Below are 24,051 nucleotides of genomic sequence, written 5' to 3' on the forward strand. Positions count from 1 at the left end.
ATACACAGCCTTCTCAGAGCTAGTGAAAACATGCAATGGCACATGATTCATAGTGATTGATGGTCATCATCCATCTGATATTGCAGGTGAGAAAAAGGGGAGGTGGACATAGGAAATGCTACTCGAATTGCTGAGTGAAAGACACCATCCATTACAAATATAGTGATAAGATTATCTTTTTGTTTACATTAACCTTCAGCAAAGCCTCATTCTGGTAGACACTCTTTATACCGCCATATTTTGTCTCAAAAGGGCTTGGCTTCTATCACCAGAAGAATTTAACTGCTATTTCCCACTAAAATTGATCTCCACAAATCACATTAGTAGGTATGATGTGATCTTTTAGGATTTGGACCATTGAGTCTTAAAGAAGAAGGCAGGCAAAGGACCGGATAGGGAGCACTGAGAAGTGGATTGATCTGTCCCTCACAGAGGTAACTTGTGGATGAGAGCCTTTCAAGTCCCACTATATGTGTGTGTATATATATATATATATATATATATATATATATAATTTATTTTTTTTTCCTTCTTTGGAGGCAGGGAAATAGTCTTGTCTATACTGGACTCTCAGGCCTTCCCTGTGACGAGTAAAATTCCCTCTCCAGGGTTCCCAGCTGATCTTCCTGGCCGGACTTTGCACCAAGACTTATGGACCACACACTACATGTGACATGAAAGCAACATTGCAAGAGGACATCCCATCAGTTCATGAGACTTATATCTTTCTTTCTAAGTGTCTTAGAAATGACACATCTGTAGTGAAGCATAGCCTCTGATGAAAGGTATTAAATACTATTTCCTACCCAGACAAAGTCATCCCTCTTCCCAGATCATCCTTCTTTGTACCTGTGCAGCAGAGGGCTTGTCAGTACCAGGGGTCCCAATTCAGGCTGTTATTGCCCACACACCATCATACTACACTATATGTTGGTTCTAAGAGGTTGCCCTTGATTTGCCTTCTTTCAGCTGGTTCCTGAGAGATCTTGCTTATCTAGAGTCATTTACTGCAGGTAGCAATGGGCCATTCAAGTTCTGCTAACAGGCAGGCAAGAAGTCACATTCCTTGGTTATATAAGTTCAGTGGAAATGTAAAATAATTTAATTTATCCCCAGATACCACCATACTTATCTTCTGGTTGAGGCCTGTGTTATCAGAACAGCATGGGAACAAATTCTCATTCTGTTGATGGAAATCAGATTCAGTTTTCCATGTAAACCATGTGGTGCAGCTCCTTGCTTTGGGTGCCACATGTTTTCATGATCACAGTGATTTGCTTTGGTTTGTTTTCATTTACCTCCTAGAAGTATGGGAGTCAGGGGAAATGGTAGGTGCTGTATTTGCTTCTGCTTTGTTGATAGCTCTGTGTATTATTCAAATCCATGTATTTATTCCCAGATGAGAAATATCATTAAGGTATCGTAATGCTGGCAATATATCACTCTACAGAGCAAGGTGCAATTTTTAAAAAAAATATTTAAAAGCCAGGCCTTTGGAATATTATAAGCTTAGTAAACGCTCAGTTACATGTTTAAGATCAAATCTGTCAACAGGCTATTATCACTGTGCACTTTTTGTCTCTGAAACCAGGACCTCCTTTAGCTTTCACATACAGTTTAAGCCTTGTCTGCTTTGGACATGGATTGCACCAGAATATTCAATCTGTGGAACTGGTGGTCTTACTGGAGTGGTGAAGAGAAAATCTGACTCTGTTTCCAGGGACCCAAGAATAAAACTTAGCTGGATGACCAAAATTACTTTTGGGTATAAACTGGTATACATTGGCTCCACAGATAGAGCTCATTTGGGAATCACAGAACCATAGAACGTTATTTCATGATCACTGTGCCCTAGTTGGCCTCCAGCTGCCACATCATCCACCAGTCCTTCTCTGTTCTGTGATTCTGTGATATTGGCTCCACAGATAGAGCTCATTTGGGAATCATTAAAAAAAAAAAAAAAAAAAAAAAAAGAGTTATATACAAATGGGACATCTTTCTTTAATTAACTGAACCTGAACAGCAAAATCATCTCAAGCCCATCTCATTACCTTAGTGTCCAAGTTCTGGAAATTTTAATATCATTACAACACCCTTATACACAGGAAAGGGCTCATTGCTCTTTTTACTGGCGAGAAACTGAGGCAAAAAAAAGCACCTGGGATCATGTTTGTGGTCACCAACAGGAAATCCTTGGCAGAACACAGAATGGAAGCCAAATCCTAGCACCGTAGCAAGGATGTTGTCTTACCTGCCTAAGCAGCTGATCTTTGAAACACCCTTCACATTTGGAGATGCTCATATTCTGCTGCAAGTCTGAGTCCTGGGTTTCAAGCCAACCTGCAGCATAAAAAATTTCCTCGTGTCCAGATTTTTATTAAAGTCTGCCCATCTGTTGTCCAAATCCTGTCAGTGGTAGGAGAAACCTCTATGCCTAAACTCTTCTTTTCTTGACTTTAAGTGAACACTTTGCCTGCCAGACATTGATCTTTGATCTGGATTTCCTTGCCAGCCCTTCAAAACAGTTGCTGTCACCATGGCATCTTATTTCCATATTGTGTCTGAGAGCGACAGCAATTATTTCCCACTGGAACTGACTTCAATGTCACTACACTGATTAATCAGCAGAGGTTACTATAGGGGAAAGTATTGGTCTTCCTTTTCCATTGGAGCAGGAAAATGCCAGATCTTAGCAGTACAGTGCCTTGGGGACAGCTGCATTAGTTTTCTAATGAAAGGCTCTGCACAAGTCAAACCACCCATCCCCCATGCCTCCCCTCCACTCCTCTCTTCCTAAAACACACACTGAGGTTCAGTATAAAGTTAATTCCATAACCCAAGTTGGGGTGTTTTTTTTTAGTCTTATTTTTTAATGCTACTGACCTCCCATTTCCTTGTCAGTCGACACCAAGCAATTCCCCAGATGGAGAGAAAGATTTCCACTTTGAATATCCCTGAAACACATTTAGAGCCAAAGGCTTTATCATGGGAATAAAAGCACTGAGGTTCTCACAGCTGGGAAGATTTATACAGCTGAGCCTTACCAGCTTAAATGCCTACAGACAGAAACAGCTGAGCTATGTATTATTTCTTTTCCCCCACTAACTTGCAAGGGAGATGAAAAATGCAGAGGCAGTCTGCAGATAGATATGACTGACAAAGGAGGGGCAGAGCTGTCTGCCCGTAGCTGCTGCAGTGGCGTTTTTATAAGATAATTTCAGCTCCAGAGGTGAGGGGGCTGGGGCTGACATGATCGCCCTAGCCAAGAGGAACTGCCCTTTCAGCTAGAGCACTCCAGACAGTGCCAAGGAGTCTTAAGCATCAGTCAGGGAGGCACAGAGCTGACACCGTGCTGATGAGCCCCAGGGGAAAGGTGTTTGGTGGAAGATGCAATGAACTGAGTGCTCTGCACAGCAGAACTGCTGTTTGCAGTCTGTGTAAAAACAGTAGCCAAGCTGTCTCTGCTCTTCTCACAGTAACAGTGGCAGTATTTTATTCTTAAAGAACTGAGGGCAGATCTTTAAGAGTTTAATCTGTCTCCCATGAAACAAGTATTCAATGGCCATACTTCCCTCGGAGACAAGCAGAAAGGGAGACTTCCAGAGGTTCAGCTCGCTGTCCACGCACATGAACATGAGCTTACCTGATGGAAGCAACCTGCAGACTCCTCTCAGTCTATCTATAGCGGTGCTGACCAAAGGTGAGCAGAGTAGCTCTGAATGTTCAGCAGCCACAATAATGTGAGCAAGTCTGTGCCTCTGAGCATCCTCTGCCTCTGACAGGAGTCTGTTGCCCTGCATGTGCACTGCCTCTGCTGTCAGTTGTCCTTCATGTCACTAAACCCCTGGAGACATGGGCTCCACTCAGTGCTGTGCAATGGTTTCATCACACTTCTCACAGCCCTCAGTCATGACTCTAATTATTCCAGGTGCCCGTGTGCCAGAGAGAGGGAAGAAATCTAAAAATGGGCAGAGCTCAGTCTGTATGGGGTTCTGTGTGCACCCCACAGTGAAGAAAAGAGGACTCCAGAGTTCATATAACCATGCCATGCTCCTCATCGCTCCTGATTTTCCCACCCAGACAGCCTGTGGTGAGGTAGTGCATTGCTTCTCCCCATGTGGCCAGGCAGGTTTGGGATCCAGCATCTCTTCAATAATATGTTCACTCCGAGCCTGGAGCCATCCTTCCCTTACTATAAAATGGAAACTAAATTACTTATGTTTTTAGTCATGCTCATGAGCTGCTTTTGAAATGGTTGGGGTAAGGATGGCCAGTATACTTGTAAATCGGTAGACGAGCAGAGCTGTATTTTCTAAATGCTGCCAGTAAATCAGCATGGAAGGGGAAAAAAAGAATTCAAGAAACCTAGATATTGATTAGAAATGTCTTTTAGCAATAGAGAAGAAAGCAAAATATCCTAAAAATAAGGGGTCTGGAAAACAATTTAAAAGATTACATTGTTACTAATAATGTATCTGGCAACTGAAGTGCTCAGAAATAATCAGTGTCTGTGCTTGTCCGGCCTGAGGGACCTGATGGGGGGGACTAACTTACAACACCTGTGAAAAAACTACCTTTCTAATACCAGGTTATTAGGGACACTCAAAAATCACTCATTCTGTAAAACTTATGTCATCATGCCTGCCTGTCAATATCTAATTGTTTTCTTATTCTTAACTGTAATTTTTCTTGGGATATGGACTTTGAACAAATATGTAATGGCTGTTAGTCATGTTGCTTAACACAGTAACCACCCCTCAGGGTCAAAACAAAAGTCCATTTACCTTAATAAACAATTGCTCACAATAACTGGAAATAAGAAAAGAATGGGGTCATCAGAACTAAACACTAGGTTCAAAGGCTTTTCATCAATATATATCTATCTTGTGAATTTATATAGAGCATACAGATGTTTTATGTTTGTCTTTATCCTTTAGGTAGCTCTCTGCTTGAATTTTGACTGCCCTTGAGCACTGGAGAGATGCTTGACTGGGAATTGCACTCAGCGGTTCCCAGATCTTTACCATGAATGAGTAAAGCTAAGGTAGAATCCATCATCACGAAGATATAATTTCTACCCATACTGTCTGGCACATGTATTGGAACTGCCATTTTTTTCCCCCATCACTCAGTCTTATGAGATCTTCCTATAACTCCCCAGTTACTTGTAGATTTCATTACACTGGATAAGTTTGTATCATTTGCAGGCTTTGCCACATAGATCTTCACCCTCTTTTTCTACTGCCTTTTATATGTTTTAAGAGTGTAGATCTCTATGGATTTCCACCGTGAACTTCCTTCAGTTGTATAAAAGTAATATTTATTGTTCACATTCCAAAAAATAGCTCAAATATAAAACAATCTTTTCTACAGAAACCAACAGCACACAGATGTACCTGCAATGGACATATCTTCAAGTGCTCCTCCTATTACTAATTGGAAGCATCCAGAGGTTTTGGAATACAATGTGGACTAAGGTTAGTAAAAGCCACAGAGTAGTACAGACTTATTTTTTGTTGTCGCTTGTGTGTGATGGCCTAGATAAGAGTGTTGCTCCTTCCTTCTCTTCAGTCATGATATCTGACTAGTATTTTAATGCACAAATCCTTCTCAGGTCTCCTCATGGCCGACCAACCTGCATCTCCACCACAAGGTCAAGCTCTGTCTTTGATCTTTCCTACAGTCACCAGGAGACTGATTTTGCACCACAGAGGCACAACCAGAGTGCAGATAACAGCTAGTTGCAATACCAGTGTTAGAAATCAACACTCTCTAAACTGTTATAGACAGGAAAATGAGAGAAGCTGTCCTCTTCTAATGTTTTCATATACTCCACCAAAATCAAGGAACATGATGGGGACCATAAGAGAGACAGTTTTGGGAAGGGGAAGAAGTACAGCCCTTCTCACTGAAGCAACCTAGGCCGGGGAAAAGTGATGACTCGCTTTAAGGCTTGGGAAGGGAAAGAGACAATGGTATAGTGCAAAGAGGAAGGGAAGGGAAAAGTACAGACTTATAATCCTTCATTTGGGTGAAAAACTGGAAAACTCAAACCTTCTGTATGCTACTCCACATTTCTTTATCTCCAATGAGTGACTGAACCTCCCAGCGCATACATCCTTACTTCTGTAAGCATTTCCCTCCCTCTTCAGAAATTCCAGCCCTAGACAGGAAAGAATTATTCCCTTGAAGAATACCTTTGTGTAGGTGCCAGGTGTATATTTGTACACTGTTTGGAGACTTTTGATGCCTTGCAAACTCCAACGGCATATCCTTGGCTAGTCAAGCTGTGCTGATTTGTACCAGCTCAGAGTCTAGCCTGCAGACTCAAAAATGCTCTGTGCTAATCCTGTGTGACCTTCAGTGTTCTCTTTGGCTTTGTGGATGCCTTTCCCTGCCTCTGCACCCACTGAATACAGGAGGCAGAAAAATGGGAAAACTGACCTAGGGAGAGGTATCACTGGAAAGCCTAAGCCTGTAAAACCCCCAAATTTTTAAAAAATAAAAATCGGAAACTTTCAGTCTCAGCTATAGACGTCGAAGGGTAATGACACTTTCAGTGATCACAAAATATGTGATTTTGCTTAAACATTTGAAAAGTTATAAAAAGGACTGAATTAAGTTCTGGAAACCTTGAAAATTATAAGGCATCTTAGTCAATAGTCACAGGATTTGGGAAAAGTAGCTTTGTTTATGAATAAGGAACAATACTTGTCATGATACAGTGTTCACAAATGATGGAGATGCAAAGAAAAATTTTGAAGTTCTGAATCTTTAGCCCCTGAATGAACTTAACTCAACCTAAAAGATCACTAGAAATTGGCCCTGAAACATTTAGAAATACAATTAAAGTGGAAACTTTCAGGGCATTATCTCAATTTCCACTACACTCTTTTACAAGGGAAACAAACGTCCTTACTACTTAATGGATTATTGTCTCAGCTATGAAGGGCAGATAGCCCCCCAAAACCGAGCTGCAGATTCATTGCATACTTGGCATTTCTGATCTGCACAGGCTATCTGTCTTTAGCAGTGGGATCAGCTGCATGGGAAAAATACACAGCTCTTGAACACTCTAGTGCTTTGTGTCTATAGATGCAGTGGTAACTACAGGATGCTGTGGTAACTACACATACACACTCCACTGTTGTTTCTCTGTATGTATGATGCCTCACTATGGGTTTACTTTAATTGTAGAATTAATAGGGGTTCTCATTTGGACTTTCTGCCTGCTTCCCATTTCTCAAAGAAAAAATCTTCTCCTGAGTTAAATGACTTTTTATCTTACACTTCTAATTAGGGAGTTGGGGATGGGTGAGTGGAAGATGGAAGTGGTGACTTTAGGTTACCTGTCATTTTAAGAGGGTTACTCTTCCACTTTGTAGCAAGTATAAGGTTACAATCATCAGAAGTTCTTATGGTCTTCAGTTCTTTCCCAAACCTTCACCAGGGTCAGAAGTTAAACTTTTTCTTCACTAGGAAAGAGCCTACAGCAGTATGAAGGACCAGCAGGGTGAGAATGGAGATCAGCACTAGTGACTGCCTTGTAATTTGGGAGGGCACTGCAGTGTGACCACTCAACTCTAAAGCTGGTTACACTGGCTCTGCAATAAGGGTATATTCTGTAGGGACTATGGGCAGATGTCTGGGTCATCCAGAGAACAGCTGAGATTTATCAGCTGGGTATTGCTTGTGCTGGTGATGTTAGTGTGAGAACCTCCAACATCACTTCTTGGCATTAAGGAGCTAATGAGGATCACTCTGTGGTAGTCTGGAGCTACACATTTCAGCAACAGTAGGATTAGGTAGGACAGGGAGTGGGAAAACATGCAGAAATCTTTTCTCAGACTGAGAATATAGGAAATATGTGCTTGTGAATTTCTTTATATTACTTTGTTGGCAGAGGCACATCAGTGCTGCAAAGGGATTCCCTCTGTATCCTTTATAGGTCTGAAGCTTAATGTTAAAATATCTTGACTCCAGGACATAAGACAAAGAATGTCATTGTTTATTCTTTGATGTTCTAAAGCATCTTATTCTTCAGGAATCTCAACATGCTGTACATTAATTAAAGTCCATAGTACTCCTAAATCAGCTGCTATTATTCCCAGTTGATTGATGGAGAAACTGAGATGAAGAGAGATTATATGGTACATTTTCTAATGTGGGAGTGTGTGAAATCAGACCCACAAAATTCACGGTTCAGCAATTAAATGGAAGAAATACGATATTTTCCACATATACTGAAAACCCTCTATGTTCCACTGAAACAACATAAAAAATTGTTCTTTGAGACCTTGGTGCCACTATACTCATAAAGCTGCAAGGATTTTTTGGATGAAGGAAAGCTAGTCTGCATGCCCATCTCCAACAGATGCCTCTGTGACATCAAGTTCAGATCTAAATCCAAATATCCCCATGAATTATAGTTATTTGGATTTATTGTTTCAGCTGAAGCTACTAAAAAGAAAGGCAACACCCAAAGCAATGCAGGCAAAGCTGAACCCGTGAAGCCAGCAGGTAGTATCAGGCAAAGTATGAACCCAAACCAGCTACTACAAGAAAAATCAAAAGTTCCAGTGGTGAGCACAGTAAACTGAGTCACATATCTTCATATTTTAAAACGGAAGAAATGAACTGGACAGATCCTGGTCTCAATCCACCTGAAATACCTAAGAAAAAATTTTAAAAGCATCAGTGAAGATTGCTGAACGGTTTTTGTCTATTTGCTTTTTCAGATATTGATTTTTTTTTAAAGCATAAGACACAATTTCTCAAAGGCAGGTTTAATCCTGTTCTTTGAAGAAACATGCTTTAGAAGCTCCATCTTCCTTTTCATCAGAGGTATCAGATGCAGCTTCTTCCTCTTTCTCTAGTTCCCTTGCTTAAGTGAAAGAGATACTTGGTTGATGGATCACAATATTAGACCATCTGAAAACAAGAGGTTTGAAATAAACTATATTTGAACTAATTGCTATCTTGTCTTTTGCTTTCTCATCAGGCTCCAGCATCACTGCCTTGGGGCAGGTGTGCTTGCAGCATCCAGGACCAGAGCCCTTCAGAGTGCTCCTGGAGCCCTGACTCATGCTGGGGCTTTCCCAGGGAGTTGGATCAACACAGACTGGAGCAGCTCCAGCTCCCAGTCCAAAGTCTCACAAGTTTTGCCCACTTAGTTTGGGAAGATATGATGGCCCCACCTCCCATAGCAAGCTGTATGGTGCATGCACTGAAGCCAGTGGATCTGCCCATGCAATTAGGGGATTTCTGCTGGCTCAGAGGCAGCAGAACAGGACTTCTTGCCAGCTGCTTTCTGATTGTAAAAGCATTGCCCCCACTGGATAATTTCGAATAAACTGGGACAGAGATCTGATTTAGGATCTGAAGAGAAAACTGAGTCATATTTACAATTGCTATTGCACTCAGCTGAATAAATCAAAAAAATAAAAAATCCATTTAAGCTTAACAAACAGGATGTAACTTGTTAAACCTTAAAAAAATACCTAAGCAAGCCAGTCCTTTGCTGTTATTGCACTGAATTCTATTTCTGGCTTAGCTACTGTCTTGCTCTGTGACCTTGGCATGCAGTTTCCCTCCCTTGTCTCTCAGTTTTGCCTCCCACCACTTTTTTGTCTTGCCTATTTATGTTTTCTTTCGCTCTCAGTATTCAAGTTTATTTGTTCTGTCAATTGAATCACTTCTATTATTCAGTGAAGACTGTTCTCTACAGCATTTTGTCATCCAAAATATTCCCTAGAATATCAAAACTGAAAGTAATGGAAAGTAAATAAACATTCACAAAACATTACTTTCACATCGAGATAGAACCTTATTATACCTGGCTGCATGACAAGTCTGTCAGTCAGTAACACTTATTTCTCCTTGCAGTTGGCTGTGCCACAATGCTCATCCGAGTCCATTTTTCTGATTCATAAACTGATGTATATCCCCTGCAGTGAGTGGTACAGACCTTAAGGCTTCACTTTTAAAATGACCAGGAGGTCCTCACATGGTACCAGTCTGCATCCTGCATGCAGCAGTTTGAGGGATCTATGTTTGCAAAGGCAGAAATCACAGCACAGTGTAAAGGAGCACTTAAATGGGCTTTTTTCTATAGGACTCACTTGAGATACAAGCCTGAAACATTACCTCTGAAGCTCAGACTTTCCACCACTGATATTTTGTGATTCACAGTCCAAAGTTGTTTCCTAAACATGTACTCCAAAGTTATCAGGCTGAGTACCAAGGAAATGATTCACTTTCCCCTTTTAAAAGGCAGCTGTTATGTGTTGGGGGAGGCATGGCTGCCTTTTACATTGTTCAGTGCTCAGATGCAGGGAAATGTGGATTCAGCTCTCTTCAGACTGACATTCTTGGGGTCAGGTCTTAAGCAGCAGGATATTCTTACTCACCATCCTTGCAGCAGTAGCAGTGCAGAAAAAATAGCAAGATTCAAAGGACCAGAGGTGAAGATGGAATTAGACCAGCTGTCCCTGTAAACAAGATATGAGTGCATTTCTAATGGGGCAAAAATGATGGATTCTAGTCAAATGCTCTGTATGAAGAAACATTAGACACAATCCATAAACAGGGCTGAATTCTCTCCCTTTTCTTAAAAGGCTTTTAACTGCTAAAGCATAAAAGATGATTTCTACTATTATTTCTGGGGTTTTGTTTTTAAACAAGTTGCTCTAAAATCAAAGCTCATGTTCTGAGCTAAACACCAGGTTCACAATAGGTCTGAGCAGCCCTGCCTCATCAGTGGCCCCATTAACATGCAGCTCCTGAATCCAAGCAAACTTTAGACTTTCACTAGAGCACCCAGCCAGAACAAGATGGTAGCATCTGTGGGTATCTTAAGTGTTATACTGACAAAAAGGTGTATTTCCATGATGCCTCAGGCAAAGAAGTGATCAGGCAGGGTTTTATTGCGTCAGCACCCTAATTCTATCAGCACTTTAGGTTCTTTATTCCACTGTCTGATATTCTGGTACATTAAGATGTTGCTTCTGCAAGTGTCCATCACAGATCAGGACAGTGAGTTCTGTCAAGACACAACATTGAGTCAAACAGGCACACAAGGTGAAAGGCTGTAGGAAAACTGGCCTAACAATTCGTTCTCACATGAGATCTTTAGGATTTTAGGATTTTAGATGCCTGACTGGGTATGGTCAGTATGAGAGATCCCAGCTCAGCTTTCCTATACACTGATACCAGGCCTGGCTTTTTTAAAGTTAACTTAGATGCAGATGACACCAGGTAGTGTGGTTGTAATTCTGTTTAGAATAGGGTGAACAAATTAGCTATAGCTCATATCTGAATTAAGCCTAGTTCTTCTTTTTTTTTTTTTTTTTTTTTTTAAAAAAAAAAGTGTAAAATGTTAAGGATTTCACTGTTGGACATCTGTGATATTGGGATAGGCAGGGGTGGCCACTGGTACTCATCAGCTTGGGAAGGATACTGAGAAAAACATACTCAGAGCAAGGGCTTCCTGTGCAGTGCTCCTGTGGTCATGTTGCCCAATGCTCTCTCTGCTTTTGTGAAATCTTCTAACTTTTTTCCATTTACCTGAGCTGTGTTTCTGTCAGGCCCACATAGCAAAAATCAAGGACTTTTATTTTAGGGAAGTTTCCTTGCAACTGCTATTCCAGAGGTTTTTAAGTTGTTGTGCACGGGACCTCTAGGATATGAAGAATATCTCTAACCATCTACCAATGAAAAGAGCATCCATCAATAAATAATTAATTTATTGAATCCACCATAGGGTGTCCACACCTCCATTGGAAGATCTGAAAATCACTCTTCTCCTTGTCTGTTACCATAGAGGGACATCAGAAATCCGTCCATCTGGAGTAAGCTACTACTCTATTATATTAGATTATTAAATATTTTCATATGCTGACGTCTAATCTTCTGTACAATGGAGCAGTTCTTTACAGGAATGATTTGGATTTATACCTATAGGACACCACCAATTCTCAACTCATTGATGTGATCTGCATTAATACAGCATGACACAGATGTAGGTCTTCACAGTTACAATGCTAAAATTGAGGACTAAGTCCTTTTAAGTAATAATGGAGAAAAGGGGAGAATCAGTACCAAGAGCTGAGTCAGCTTGATTGAACCTCCTGTAAAGGAGGCTCAGGGGAGACCTTATCTCTCTGTACAACTACCTGAAAGGAGATTGTAATGAGGTGGGTGATGGTCTCTTTTCCCAAGTAACAAGTGATAGAACAAGAGGAAATGCCCTCAAGTTGCATCAGGGGAAGTTTAGATTAGATATTAAGAAAAATTTCTCCATCAAAATAGTTATTAAACATTGGAAGAAGCTGCCCGAGGAACTGGTTGAGTCACCATCCCTGGAAGTATTTAAAAGACGTGTAGATGTGGCACTTAGGAGCATGGTTTAGTGGTGGACGTAACTGTGCTAGGTTAATTGTTTAACTTCATGATTCTAAGGGTCTTTTCAAACCTAAACGATTCTATGATACTGTGATTCTAACCGTGCCAAGTTATATTGGCTATGGCTGCATCTCTGTATCGCTTTCCTTTACCTTGTAACCCGCATTCCTGAAAAATCTTGCAAATGTAAGGATGGTGAAATGGTTGTCATTGGTAGCTGTTAGTTCCTGCCATATGGATCACAACTAGAGGTTCTACAACTTCTAATGACCTGTGTTATCAACTGTCTGCCTGAAAAGATGAAGAAATGGAATCTCCCTCTATTTGCCATGCTAAGCTTTGTGTTGGCAAACACTTGCTAACATATGTCACCAGCTTTGAAAAGACATGGTTTATTTATATGTTAATTACTGTAACACTTTGGGGAAAATATTTGTTGATACAAGAGCTGTGTAAATAGTCAAGTGTTGAGAGCTGTTGCCATTTAAAAATAAATGAGTGCGAGCCAATAAGAATCAAGAAAATTTTACGATATAAAGGGCCTCTCCTTGCTTATGGCTCAGTCCAGTCCCACTGAGATCTTCATTGATTTCTGTGAAATGTGAGTCAGTCCTTAACTGTTCCTCATGCAAACATCAAGAAAACATTAAGAAATGCACTTACTTCCCTGAATTGGTGTACATTTGAGCTCAGAAGTGGAGGTCACTTCTGGGTGACAGCAGGGAGTGGAGGGTGTGCAAGTGCCACTGGAAGGAATGTCACTGATAAAAAACATCTCATCCTTCCTCAGACCCAGGGCCTCATCTGGACATGGAGGGGAACTGTTTTAAAAGTGTCATGCCTTCTGTGAAACAGAAACTCAGGGCCTTCACAGCTATGACCATTAAAAGTACCTCAACACTGTTTGCAAGAAAATTCTGGCATTTCTGCTATCTGGGAAAGCTGCTGGGCAACGTGTGGAATTTGCTGCTCTGAAGTCTTCTTATTAGCTGCTGATAGAAACGCTTCCCTTCAGACCGGCCACATCCCACATTCCTGGCAGAAACCTGGGTAATGACAGATCAGACTCTCCACAGCCAAATTTCTAGGTTGTGAAGTACTCCACAGTGAAAATTGTGCTGTCAATGTATTGAATTTTCACAGTGTTGCTATTAGCAATATTGTTTACCTTGAGGGCAAACAACAAAAGAAACAATTCTCTTGGATCTACTCGGTAGTTACAAACACTGTGCTGTTTACCAAGTACTTTACAAACTCCTGGTCTTGTGTGTGAGTAGTATTATAGGGCTGTGATGATCAAAAGTGAGACAGGCATTTTTCTGCATAGATTACTGAGAAGCTGCTGAGTACCACACCCTTTCCATGTGTGGGCAGAAAGTTGCTTATCATGCAACCCATGTTGTTATCCAGTGCTTCAAAACTATGAAACTATCAATACCTGAGAACCACAGAGATTCCCACCTACCAAAAAAATACATATTTTGCTAGGTGTTGTATTCTCACTAGGAATTAGAGTAAAATCTAGAAATATAAGAAATGGCAATACAAACTCTAGTATCTATCTCCTTAAAGTCTGACATTGCAATGTGAGTATTTTCTATGAGCTTAAATGGCAGTGATGAAACTCACTCCACAGGCAGCCTGTAGCACCGGGATAGTACAATATACCCACACATGTGGTAAAATTGAGATGTCTAGCCACCATGAATGAGAAAAAGATCACACTATACTGTCTGATAAAGGTTTGAGCTATTAGTTATGTTCATTTTATCTTCTACAGAAAATACAAAAGGGGAGAGGGGGATGAAGGGACAAATGATGAACTTTCACAGCCCGAGTACCCACTTGTCTATCCTCAGAAAAAGCAATACAGGGTTGCTGTTATTATTAAGTATTCCTTTCAGGTCAGAAATGCAGTGGTTCAGATGCTCTAGAAGGACTTCTTTGCTCCACTGAGCTCAATTTAAGGACAGAAAAGTAGACAGCTCAGGGCTGATATGTTTGGCTTCATTCCCTGCTGTAGAACATCAAAATCTCAGCGGCTTGAATTTTTATGGCAGTGATTGCTTCACAACAGTTAAATTATTTTAAACCAAATACACTAGTGAAGCAAAATGTTGAACTTTGTCATTCAGAGACTGCTCCTTCTTAGTAACAGTGAATGATCCTGTGAATGTAAAGGTCAGCAAGGATTTTCTTTAAAATTATTACTGCAATCTATTTAGAGATCTTGCATTGCCTGAGTTGGAGGGAGAGTGGAATTACATTTGATATCCAATTCATAGTGAAAAAATAGGAAAAAAGTTATGAAACCCTAATGGAGAGAGAAAAGGTGACTGGATTTGGAAATATATCCAACGTGCAGGTCAGCACCACTCTTAAGAAAAATAAGCTACTGAGTTCTTGAAGTGGCAATGAGAGAAGGACTCTGCTTGGGGTGTTTTAGCCCCTGTGCAGTTTAAACAGGGGATGGTCCCCTGTTCATCAACAAAACTATCCTATGACCTGCACGCTATTCTGAGAAGTCACAGAAAAGCACGGTCTTCAGGAAACCACACAGGTTAAGTAGGCAAGTTGCTAAAGTGTCTATATTCTTGGCGCCACCCAAAGAACAAGCCACTTCTGATGATGTTCACAGCTTACCCAACATCCTATTTTAAGCCATAGCACCTGTGCAAAATACATGGTTTTATTTTTAACCAGCTAGCTCTGATTAACCTATTACTGCCATAATTTCTTCCCCCCCCCCCCCCCCCCCCCCCCCCCCCCCCCCCAAACTTGCAGTGTCTTGGGGGTTGCCTAAAAAGCACCCAGCAGTGAAAAAAGCCCCAGGTGACTGTTTATGTGTCAAGTGCTTCAAATCTGTAGTGTTTCTGGGTTTGGTACTGCCCTTGGTGTTGCATCTACAGCTGTCACAGAATCATCTAGGTTGGAAAGGACCTTGAAGATCATCTAGTCCAACCATCTGTCACGTGATGTGGTCCTGTTTCAGGAGCAGCACTTTCCACATCCACTATTCAACAATGAACCATACAAAATATCACATCTCAGTACAGTGACATGTTTTTTCATTCTGGGAAAGTAGAGGGAAATAAAGGCATCATAGCTCTATGAACTGCTTCATAATGTGCCACCTTACTTATCGCAGCTGTCAATAGAGGAAAGCTGAGGGGACACTGTAGGAGATGAAAACTACAGCTGCTGGATGCAGTTTCCATACACATGACATTGTCCCAAAGATAAGAATTACTTTTTTGACTGCTCACAAAATTCTCCAGGGTCCCACACACCAACAGTCACCAAAAGTCTCCCTAGGACAGTTTAATTCAGACTTCTGGCAGATTGAAGGGCCAGGTTCTACAGGATCCCACATGCCAAAACCATTTGCCAAGGGTAGGATCTATCAATTCCATGTGGGTAATTTCTCAGTATTTCCTTACATTAGCAAACAGGCAATGTTTTATTCCTCCAGTATGTCCCCCCAGTTCTCAAGTTGAGATTGACAGAACAAAGATTCACACCAGCACAACATGATGATATTTTGTCTCTTTAACTTGATGGTACTCATTTTCCAAAAATCCTTGGGAAGAAATAACTTGGTAAAAGATATGTACTTCCACCTTCCTTTCATTCCAGCCTCTGGTGAATCATCATCATCATCACAGGCTCCATCAAGACTTGTGTATCTTGACCTGAACTTCTTCTGTGGCAGATTCAAGGCAAAATGGTGTCCATGTATGAGTGAGACATATTTGAAGAAATATCAGCATAGCAGCTGTGGGAGTGCTGGTGCTCTCTATGCAGTGGTGCTTAGGCTTGATAAAAAAGCTCCAGGAACCAGGACAGAGGACTTTGTGGCTGTTTATTTTCTTATCCTCTGTAATAATACACCTTCCTGGCTTGCTTTACAAGGCTCTTTTGTCAGAATTCCCAGACAGAACTTCTGCTTCATGTTTGTCCACATTTGGTGTTTGAGGAGTAATGGGAATAGAACACGTGTGGGCACATATGCAGAAACAGCTTTTTTACAGCAGTTGTTTCACAAGGAATGTGGCCTTGGTCATCAAATTAACCAGTTTGACCAGCACTGAAGTGAGACTGCTGGTCAATTATGAAAATGCAACAGGGTGTAAGGAAAGAGCAAAAGGATATGAAAAACTGAAGTTCAATTACGGTAAAGTTGAGGTTTTTCAGATGATCGGGATGTTAAACTAAGTTACTTCCTCACTCAGAATGAGGACACACCCAGTGGTGAGAACAAAACAAACTTGTTTTGATTACTGCTCTCTCCCTTTCACTTGTCAGACTCTCCAGCCTGCCTCCATTGTCCTGGTTAGGGCTGTTGTGTCCTTGCCTAGGAGAGACAGGACTTATTTTTGGCAGTTGTTTCTACTAACTGGCTGGTTTCATAAAGACCAAAGATACTATCACCAAACTGCAATAAGAGCTCTATATTAGTTCCTTCATATTATAAGGTGGCAATGAACAGGCTTCTTAGTTTTCTTCTTTTTAATTGGCTGAGTTATTACTTATATGAAACCAACCTTATTTTAAGCTAGCTCAGTGAAAGGCACAGGAACAAACACTAGTTGATGCCCTACGATGACCTTTCTAGTTGTTATTGTGTAACTACGTCCTGAAAATATTTCTCTGGCAAATGTCCTTTTCTCTCCTCAGATCAGAACTGCTTTCCTTAGATAATTGAGAAGTGGATTGTGCCCAGCCTCACACAAGGTTGGAGAAGATATTTCTCAAGGAGCCTTTCCTCCTTCATGCCCTTGGGCCCAAGATGGAATAATCCCACACCTGAAGGCAGATGATCAAAATTTACCTAGAGGATTCACAACTCCAACTCATGTTTTAGATACCATTGAAGATGTCACTTGAAATGGCACTGCTTGAGCCACCTGAAGTCACTGCATTTGCACGCCTAGGAGAAACAGCCTAATTGCATCCTCTGAAATTATTTCCAAGTCCAATGAAACCACAGAACAGGGGTGCACAAGCAAAGGTTTCCCACTGTGTCTGAGCCTTACAAATATTTCTGTGGACTATTTTGGAAGATTTTTGGAATATCTGGGAAATTTATTGCATCTGTATTGTCTGTATGTTAACAAGGAATAACACTTTTAAATGTCAGTTTTTACTTCCAGGATTGACTTAATTGATCAGCATTCTGTATGTGAACCCTATGGATAGACTCTACCCACTCTGAGTTTCAGGAGCTGGCAGAGCTTATCAAGACATCTACTATCATCTTCTAGGACATGGAAGAGTGGTTCATCGCTTTACATTTAGTTTGTGTTTTGGCGATGAAGTAAAAGGCAGGTTGGCTTATTTAAATAAAGCATATCAGGTAAGCTGTAGACCTAATTGGGATTTTCCCAGACTTGAATTATTCTTTCCACTGTGTGGACTGGGAGCATAAGTTTTAGGCAGGACCATTCTTTTTCCCTTGAGTTTTCTGTCACTCCTTCCCCTTGCTCTTTTAACACAATGATTTTTAGAGAGTTTTCATTGTAGGAGCAGAATTAAAGCCAGTATAGAAGGATGAACTAAACCATACACAGTTCTTTGTGGCACATTCAGAGCTGTTCTTTAATGGAAAACAGATGTGGTTGTTTGTTGTTTTTTTTTTTTTTCCCCAAAAGTACAAAATTTCCGCTTTTCTCCCTGTGGGACACAAGCTACTGGCTTTTAATACCATTACTTGCCCCTATAACATAACTGGTTTAAGAACAAGATGCCTATAGGATTGCACTCTTAATTAAATTCTTACAGATCTCTCAAGTTGTCATTTCTCTTGTGAACCCTACATGTATGCAAGACATGAGTGTCTGCATTGGTGTAGGTTTACTTTACACCTGTGTGGTTTTTACTAGCTCTTACAAATGGCAAAGTCCTGAGGGACATCTCATGCCTTGGTTTTGAATTCAGCACTTGTGAATCCTGAGCTTACCCAAATTGAAAATCTTATAGGCCAGAGTCCCAGCTGTTGAATATTGATATCTCTTTATTGACTCCTGCAGAGAAGTGCTGATCTCCATCAGTTGAGGATATGTGAGCGGCTGTGTAGATTTGAGGGTGCCCAATTGTTTAGCAGCCAGTAGGGGCTCTTCTCATCAGTGATCCCAGCCTACAATATTTGAATTCTGACCCATCCATTGGTGTCCCCAGGGTGGTAAGTCTGACAGAGGATAGATTCAGTGACTGCAGACTGTTTGTTTTAATATAGTTTTGTTTTCTTTGCTTGGCTCTTACTGAGACAATTAGAATTTAAATTACCTCTCATCTTCCAGGTTAGCCATGAGTGATAAAAGGGTTTCAGTAAAATAAAGGGGAGAAGATTACATGCTGGCTTCCTTCTCTAGGCATGTATGGGGAAGAAATGTAAGGTTTTAATTTCCAGACCTGCTTACAGGATGCTCATAATTTTTACAAACCACAAGTTTTGACTATCCTCCTAGTTTCCCCTTCTACCCAGAAAAAAGATGAACATTAAAGAAAAGCTAAAGAATGTAATCAAAATGGGATTTATGTCCTGAGATGTCTTTAAACATCCTTGTAGTATTTAAATAAAGTTGAAATTATCTTTGTTATTTGTGCCAAGCTGTATAATTTCTTTGGCATATCCTGTCCTATGAAATGGGAAGTGATTTTGCAGACTTCCTTATATAGAGACTCTGTTTCAAATCGTTTGGTGTATTTTTTTCTTCTTTAACTGTGATAAGAGAATCTAAACTCTGTTTACATTCTTCAGCCCTCTGCCTTTTTATCTTCAAGTGAAGCTCTGGTTTTCTTTGAAAGGTAAAAATGTCATCCTTAGATGAGAATAGCATTGTGCTAAGACATTTGATCAGACAATATTTTACTACCGGTAAATCAAAGGAAAATATGAACTTGCACTTGGCAAAAAGTATTCACAGCTCACAAGCTGCAGCTGAAGAAAAACTTAGTGAAGCAAAGAAGAATCAACTAAAATGGAAATAAGGATTTTGGCAGAAAATGAGGATGCTGCCCAATAAATAGTGAGTTCCTATCTCTCAAAACTAAATGCAAAGAAAATAAGGGGAGATCAGGAAAGGTGTGAGGAAGTGGGGGAAATACCTTCAGGGAAGGAGAGGTGAGACATGGGATTTCCTTGCATACATCATAAAGCATTTTTATTAGCCTAGCCTAATTACTTCAGATTTGGGAAAATTAACAAAGATAGTATAATTATAAAGGGAAACTCACTTGGAGCTGCTCCTTTAGGAAGCAAAGCTGTCAACTGACTGCAAGACCCACATGGAGAGGAAAACTCTGAAATGATATAAAGCTAGTATAGCTCACTCTGACACCAATAGCAGATTTGCTGCTTACCTAACCCGCTTCCAGTCCCCAGCAGAAATAACTTCCTTATGGCAAGTAGGTTATAGCAGCAGCCAAAGCCACATCTGGAGCCTTGGATTCTGTAAGCAAAACTCTGACTGACTCTTCCTAGCTCTCTTGCATCTAATGTACCCCAAGGATGAGCTTGGTCTAAAGTCGTCATGAGGCAGAATGCACAGTGGCTCATCCTGCTATGAGAATAGTTGTTCAAGCAGGGATGACTTTTACTTATCTTACTGAAAAATATGTAGCATGAAATGAGAGCACCTAATTTGTATCACCCTGTTACCTTCAGCACCTAATTTGTACCAGCCCATTACCTGCAAAAAATGTCTGAGAGATGAGGAGAAAGAAATAGAATGGTAACTACGGAGAAAAATTTTCAGGGACAGAGATTAATGGAGATAATGAAGAGGATGGACTGTGGAGAAGTCTGAAGAGATGTTTTGGCCATGGATCGGAGACATCATTGCGAGTACGTATGTATGCATTTGTGGTAATTAATTTGAAAGAAGAATATAAACCTTCTATACAAAGACTCTGGAATGAAGACCTCTTTATCTTCCTTTTGCCTGTTCCTTTTGGACCCAGGTCCCTATCTGGAAGCATGAAGCAAAGCCATGAAGTCTCTGGTGCTGACACTCTTTACCTTCTACCAAGCAATTTTGTTGCACAACAGTGTCATTTTTGTCTGAGTTCAAGACAGAGATATCAAACAAAAGTTTTACCAGCCATCCACACTTGACTTGGGGTCAAGGAGCAGGGGAAAAATACAGGTAGTATGGTATAACTTGGAGCCTGTACATCGTGAATTAAAAACTCCTGTTTGCACCCTCTGTGACTCTCTTACCTCCAGTAAAGAGATGCAAAATATCAAAAATTTCCTCTGTATTTAGCAGCAAATATAAGGTTTCCGGTATTTATTTGTACTTCTCTTCAGCAGTGGGTTTTTGAGAGAAGGTATCAACTTGCTTAATTGCCTTCCCAGATCAATCCTGAACCAGCACATTGTGAGCCTTGCAGTACAGAGGGCCAGGGAAACTTGTGAGAACATAAAAAGCAGGGCATTTATTAGCTTCTGACTCATAAACAAACGTCGTTTGTTCTGAAACTGTAAAAGTGTAAACATGGAAGTAGCAGTGGATTATCTTTTTTTAAACAGATGAATAAGAAAAAAGACGTAGGTTTTTCCACTTAAAACAGACCTGGACAAAACTCCGGTTTGTGACTCTTTATAGGAGTTGGTGACTTGAGATGGATCCTGTGGGAGGAAGTCAGAGCCGTGAAGTAACGTGGATTGGTCCTCTACTGCAGGCAGTTTCACTGTGGAGTTGAAATCCAACATTCACCTCATTCTGAGGGAGCAAAACACAAGGATAAAGATTTTTATCATTCCTATGTAGCCTAGGAGATGGGTTTGCTGAAATGCTAACTAGAAACCACAAGTTTCAGGCCCAGGTATTTCAATGGTTTTATGACATTTATTGAAATAAGATTTTGTTTTCCTCCATGCTAGAATCAAGTTCAATCACAGATAGTCTAAACCGGGAGTTGAATAATTTCATTTCATTGGCTCCATGTCTCTGACAAAGACACATCTCATCTACTTTACTGCCAGGCGTATGATGAATGCCAGCTTGAGTGGGTTTGTGACCTGTATCACTGTGTAGTTCTATGTTATATTCAGTCTTCACTAAGCAAAATACAGAAGTCCCAAGAGAAACCAAAACAGAAAATATTTCACTTGGGATGGGGTAGGGACTGATTCACACTTGTCAAAGTTTGAGATGACAGTAGTAAATCGTTTTCTCAGGAACGCCAATGAAAGTGTAGATTGTCTCAGATCATATAACTTAGTACTGTGGACAATACATCAATTTTCTGTAGCAGCACAGCAATACTAGTGCCATGATGAGGTTTGCCCTGACCTCAGAAGGAGTTTGTGACCTACAGAAAATCAGAGATCAGACTATTCCATTAGGTAACACACTCATTCCAGAGTTAGTATGGACTCTTACACTTGGTGTTTCACCCCTTGCACCCATCTCCCAAAGTCACCTCAGCTGTGCATAGTAAGATGTGCAACTCAAAGGCTGGATTTAGCTCTCACTCAGTCTGACGACCTGTTTTCTCCGCTGCAAGGACACCAGCTACATCAGATAAGCTCTGAGCATCCCCCAGAACTATCCCACATCTCAGCATTTGAGAAGCAGCAGTGCATCACAAGAAATCCTAATGGTCCACGTGGGAGCACCGTGCTGGCAGGCACAATGCTGTCATTGCTGGCGTGGCTATCCAGATCTGAGGGAGGGTTGGACAACTGCTGTATGTCAGGAGTGCAAATACCCCCAGGGACAGTGGCTGTATTTTAAGATGAGGCAAGATGCTATGAAAGTTTTGTTTTCCATCTACAACCCTGTCTTCCAATACAAATAATATCACGGTCCTGTGGTCCAGGAAGTGTTGACCAGAGCAGCCTCCTTCACCATTATCGATCATGCAAGTTCATTAAAGCACTGGCTTTTATAATATGTATTTGAGGAGACAAATATCAGTCTGCTTCTTACAGAACTCTGCCCATTTCACCTCCCTCAGTACTTTGCTTCTCATGATTTAATCTGTTCCCTTTCCCCTTTTTCATGTATTTTCCCTTTGCTTCTCTGTAGAAAGGAGGAAATATGTTACCTTGAGAAGCTACAACTAAGAGCATTCTATAGATAAACTGTGAAGTTAGCAGCTATGATGAATTAACACACTTAACCGTGTGGACTAGACAGTGGTTGAGGACCAGAGAAATGGATCTCTCTTGTGCCTACATCAGTTCAGGAGCAGAGGAAGAGGCAGTCCCTGAACTGAGAGATGCCATTTCAAAATTTTCTTCATGAACTACAAGACAAGGAGCGGCAGAGGAGGTAGCAGCACAACTGATGAACGCAAGACAGACTACCTAGCCCAATGTCATGACCCTCAAGTTGGCCACTGGAGAACATTATAGGAGAGGATGTTAGGAATACAGTTTCTTCTAACAGTCAGCAGCTTCGGAGATTTCTCCCAATAATCATGTTCAATGACCCACAGTGGGCCTCTCCTCTATGCATCTGCCAAACCCCTTTTCAACCTATTCAGTGCATTGTGCTCCACATCCGCAGCGGCATTATGTGCTGTGCAAAACAAAAGATTCCTCTGGCTTGTTAAATTTGCTGTCTGATCATTTTCTGAGGTGCCTTCTAGGTATGAAAAGGTATTCTTCCCGTTAGAAAAAGCACAATAACAGTGCTCTATTTCAGATAGATAAGGAGCCACAATGCAGGCTGGCATGGTTTCAGAGGCATGTATTACTTGGTAATTCACTGATGTGAATGCCAAAGGCCTAGCTTCATTTTAAAATGTTAGCCTTTTGCTTCTTATACTCTCTAACCTTTCAGAGACAGATTCATTGTTTCCTTGCAATAATTGTAATGTCTGAAAATGGCTGCCAGACCACAGACACTGAAAAATAAAAACCATTTTGAGTTGTATGTGATGGTCTTTTCCTCTCTCACACTGTTTTTCTCCCTACAGTTAAAACACAGTAACTTCATGTGTTTTTCTTCTATGCATATTTATTTCATCTGTAACAGGAGGTTAAGCAAAACTTGGTTTGTCTAGAATGCTACAGCTTCAAAGACTTAATGGCAACAGAACTGGAAATCCTTATCTTATTTGTCTTTGCTAGTAAAGGGTTTGTGCAGTCGTGTTAGCCAGTGCTTTTATGCAAGTCTCAGGACCATTTTCACAGCAATCAGAAAATGTGTCTCTTTCCAAATAGTTTCTCAAAGTGATTATGTATCCTAGCCTTATTCGTGTTCCTTTCAGGATTCTTTTAGGTTGGACCAGATGCCACATTTGGGTGGATTTCACTGGAGCTGAATGCCTCCTGAGACTTCAGGAACCTTTTGGTAGTAAGTCTACAATGGGTGCATCCTATCTTCACTGGACTCCCCGGGGACAGTGTGACAGCATTCATTTTGATCAGTCCACAAGGAATGGAAGAGCAAACCCCCACTGATAAATGTGAAAGATCTATGAAGACTGCAGCATTTATTAATTTCTTTTGGAAATTGGGCTTACAATGAAATCCACAAAAGTCAGAAATGCCTAAAACACCGCAGAATGATTTTTGTAATCTCTTTCTTGTAGCATCCATCTTCTGCCTCTGTTTACTGGAACTGACTGAGTCTCTCTTGCTGTAAGTAATCTAGTGCTTATAATCAGAGCAGTAATCCCTTAACCTCCCTT

Source organism: Athene cunicularia (assembly GCF_003259725.1).
Source record: "Athene cunicularia isolate RWA chromosome 2 unlocalized genomic scaffold, athCun1 chr2_part1, whole genome shotgun sequence".
NCBI lineage: Eukaryota > Metazoa > Chordata > Aves > Strigiformes > Strigidae > Athene > Athene cunicularia.